We start from the raw sequence: 4837 nt of genomic DNA, 5'->3' as shown, positions 1-4837 counted from the left end.
GGTAAGTGGATCTTTAAAAGAAAACTGAAGCCTGATGGGACCATAGATAAGTTTAAAGTCAGATTGGTGGCTAAAGGGTTTAAAAAAAAGGAGGGAATAGACTATTTCGATACCTATTCTCTAGTAGCTCGATTGACTACAAATTCGGGTGCTTATAGCACTTGCTTCGGTTTATAATCTCCCGATTCATCAGATGGATGTGAAAACAACCTTCTTGTATGGTGAACTCGAGGAATAAATTTACATGGATCAGCCTGAGGGTTTTGTAGCTCATGGTAACGAGCATAAAGTTTGTAAACTTGTTAAGTCTCTATATGGATTTTAACAAGCACCTAAATAGTGGCATGAAAAGTTTGAAAAAACTATTCTTGCGTTGCGTTTGGCTTCACTGTAAATGAGAATGATAAGTGTATATACTGCATGGTTAAAGGAGATAAAATGATAATTCTATGCCTGTATGTAGATGATATTATGTTAATAGGATCATGTCTAAATATTATTATCGAAACCAAGTTATTTTTGAAAAATAAGTTTGAAATGAAGGATATGGGTGAGGCTAATGTGATTCTTAGCATCAAGTTAACTCGTTCAACTGATGGAATAGCCATTTCTCAATCTCATTATGTTGAGAAGATAATTGAGAAATTTGGTTATCAAAACAGTAGAATTGCTAAAACACCATATGATCCTTCTGTAGCTTTATTAAAAAATGAAAGTGGTGTTTTAGTTGCACAGCTAACGTATTCCCAAATTATTGGGAGCTTACAGTATCTGGCAAATGGCACGAGACCGAATATATCCTTTTCTATCTCTAAGCTGGCTAGATACACTAGTTGTCTTGACAAAACCCATTGGAGTGCTTTGGATAGAGTACTACGGTACCTAAAGGGCACGGTATTACTGGCTATACATTATGAAAAATTCCCTGCTGTTCTTGAGGGATATAATGATGTTAGCTGGATAGCCAAAAACTTTGGGAGTAATGGGTGTTCAGGATATGTGTTTACCTTAGGTGGGGGCGCAGTCTCCTGGAAGTCTGCAAAATAGACTTGGTAACCCGGTCTATGTTTGAAGCCGAGTTATGTGCGTTAGATACCACTGGTACCGAGGCAGAACGGGTATTTGGGTTGTTATCACAACTTTCCATTGTAAGTCAGCCTCTTCCACCGATTGTTGTACATTCTGATAGCCAAAACACAATATCAATGTGAGGAGTCGTAAATACAATCAAAAGACCAAACGACACATCCAAGTTAGACTGAAGTCTATAAGGGCATAGTGTCAGACAGAGTAATTGGCATTGACTTTGTGGGAACAAAGGACAATTTGGCTGATCCTTTGACGAAAGGATTGAATCTGTCACATGTTTATAAGTCCAGATTGGGGATGGGACTAAAAACCCATGAGTGATGTATCTATGACGGAAACCCAACCTTTTGAGTGGAGATCCCACAAAGAAGGTTCAACGTGGTATCAACAAGTCGTAAGGGTATGTCAGAGCACCAAACAGACTGATACTTTGGATCTGGAGTCCGTCCCCTGAAATTCTGGAAGGTGCTGCTACTGCAAGTATAGTAATATTTTATCTCCGAATGGGGTCAAGTTTTATAAGACGAGATGTTAACAGTGCATCCCTGGAGACACCCAACTAAGTGAATGTCGTTGTTTGGCCGCAACTAAGGAATTGGGTTATTCCTGAAAGCATTCATGAATAGGATCAGGACACATGCCTAAGTGTCAACCCTAAAGATCAACACAAAGCTGGTGGCTTGTTGTTACTGACAGACGTTATCACACTCACAGGCTTAAATTCAAGGCTTAGTTCCATTTGACCTGATGATAACTGACGTCAAATAACTTAGACAATGATTCAAATCGAAAGGTACCATTGTTGAAAGCAAATCATGGAAACTTGAGTTCAAATCTATGAGTTTGTGGGGGATTGTTGGGATTTTTTTTTTTGTGGAAACCCATAGAATTGAAGATACATTTCTATTGCCAACATCCATTTTTATTTGCCTTGAAAAGCATTCAATTCAATATTGAATGTAATGAAACAATTTTTCAAAATCAGCCTCAAATTGCAATTGGATGAGATGAAACAACAATTTTTGTTCAAAATCAGCTTTCGATTCTGGATGGGGATTCATGGCCATTAATTTTGTCTTCATTATTGTTTTTAATTACTGAATTTTTTAAGCCTATATAAAGGCTTGTCCCTTCAACCACACCACAAACAACAAACTCACACTTTGAGTTTTCTCTCCCTCTCTCTCTTTCGGGTTCTATATTTCGTTAAAGATTTGAGCTATAAAGTTTTGATTACGAGCTTCTGAGTGTTTGATCGAGGTGTTCTTCGGTATAGTGCTAAAACTGAAAGAACTGTAACCGTCTTATCCTGGGAGAAATTACGTTGAACCCGGTGCACTTCTGATACGGGGCGTATATTTTCTTCAAGGCAAACAGTAATTTTGCGATTCGGTTAAATTAACGACTTCAATTTGACTGAGAATTGTTACGATACAATTCTCGTTGTAAGTTTTCGATTTAGATTTCTTGTCATAAATAGCATTTCTAATTGCTTTATGTATTTGTTCCAACGTGGCTTTAATTGCTTTTAATTTCTAAATTTGATTGTAATATTTCAAAACGTCGTTTCGATTGTTTGAAACCAAAATTTTTTCAAACATATTGCAGTGCCTGTCCTATGGCCAAGCAACACAGACTCCCCTTCACCAACAACATTCATTCTGAGCATATCCTAGACCGTATACACATTGATCCACGGGGATCTTATCACTTACCCTCTCTAACTAGATGTAGTTACTTTCTTACTATTGTAGACGACTTCAGTCGAGCTACACAAACTTTTCTTCTTAAATACAAATCTCATGTTCATCAAACCTTAGCAAACTTCCTCACTATGGTCAAAACACAATTCCAGACCGTGCACTGATAGTCATTATCTACAATTTTAAAAAATATTAACATTCAAAGCACATAATTGTATTTGATTATTGATAAAATGATGTTATTTCATAAAAGTCATAAAATTTGCATTAATGTCCAAATTTGTCCTAAAATTACATTAAGCTATATTTTGTGAATTGCATAAAATTATGGTAAAAAAGTTTATTATTGTTGTGAAGGTTGTCATTATTTAAAAATATATAGTTCCCATTGTGCACATATACAAACCGGTCTTTTTTTTTTTTTAAAACCTGATTCATGATTACAGTAAAACCTCTATAAATTAATAACCTTGGGACCATGAAATTTTATTAATTTAGAGAGATATTAATTTATCAATAAATTAATATTTTATTAATTAAAACAGAGACTTTTTAAATTCAACAAATTTAGTACATATGTATTAAAAATAAATGAATTCATATATGTTTCATTGATTATATTCATGCATCAATCAATTCTTTGTAACTAATTAAATATATTTATGTATAATATCAATTCATTGTATACAATTAACTATTATATTCATAAACGCATGTATCAATTCATTGAAATTACTTAAATATACATGTTTACATTAATTTGTTGCACTTAAATAACTATTATAGCCAATTAAATATATTCATTCATGCTGAATGAAATATATACTATATAAATCTCAATATGAAAATAAAATAATTCATAACAACCCACCATGTCTTCTCATCTAAAAGGCATCATAAAATCATCCATGAATGATCAAATGCGTAAAGCATTACAGACTTCATATTTTAGCAAATTACGGTAATATTTATAATTGTAATATTTATAAATTATTAATTTAGAGTTTTAATGGGACATAGTATTTATAAAGGAATTTTCTGAAAAATTATTATCTTACTATCTTATCGAATTTGATGATTTTTTACAAAGGCCCAACTCGGGACCGGAAGATTTTATTATTTTAGAGAGTTTATTAATTATAAGAGTATTAATTTATAGAGGTTTTAGTGTAGTTAGAAAAGAAGACAAATTTTGTCTTATAACCAATTTATTCATAAAACATACAACATATATGCAATCTTTTTAAAATTACAAATTTTAAAAAGAAATTCTGTAATTTTAAAAAGTTCCATATATATTTTTAAAATTCCAAAAATTCAAAAATATTTCTGAAATTTAAAAACATTGGATTTCTTTTAAAATTACACATTTTAAAAAAAAATTCAGTAATTCAAAAAAGATTCTAAAATATAAAAAAAATTTCTTTTTCTTTTATAAAATTATAGAATTTAAAAAAATATTCAGTTATTTTAAAAAATTGGAAAAAGTTATTTAAATTTTCAGAAATTCGGAAAAATTTTAGAAAAGCTTTAAAGATTTCTGAAATTTAATAAAATTATAGAAATTCAAAAATATTTCAGAAATTTTAAAAAATCTGGATTTTATTTTTAAATTATAAAATTTAAAAAATTTCAGTAATTTTAAAAAATTTCCAAAATTTTTAAAAATTGCAGAAATTTAAAAACTTTTCAGAAATTTAAAAAAAATCTTATTTTATAGAATTTAAAAATAATTTTAGTTATTTTAAAAACTTGGAAAAAAATTATTTAAATTTTCAAAAATTCGGAAAAAATTTCAGAAAAGCTTCCAAAATTCCCGAACCAATTATTGACGATAAAATTGCGCATGCATTCAACCACTCATCGCGAAAGACCCTCAAGTTCATTGCTCCAACACTACAAAATGGAGAGGTGATTGTGAGACCGACGTTAGACACTATCAGAAATGGGTCTAAGCGCTGGAACAAATCATTTGAATTTCAATCCATTATGGCCCTAATATTTAACTTGGACCATCCAAGTGAGAGTTAAGTTTTAACAGAGAC

Source organism: Sesamum indicum, unplaced genomic scaffold, assembly GCF_000512975.1.
Source record: "Sesamum indicum cultivar Zhongzhi No. 13 unplaced genomic scaffold, S_indicum_v1.0 scaffold00213, whole genome shotgun sequence".
NCBI lineage: Eukaryota > Viridiplantae > Streptophyta > Magnoliopsida > Lamiales > Pedaliaceae > Sesamum > Sesamum indicum.
The sequence above is the reverse complement of the archived record's forward strand: the minus strand, read 5'-3'. Positions refer to the sequence as shown.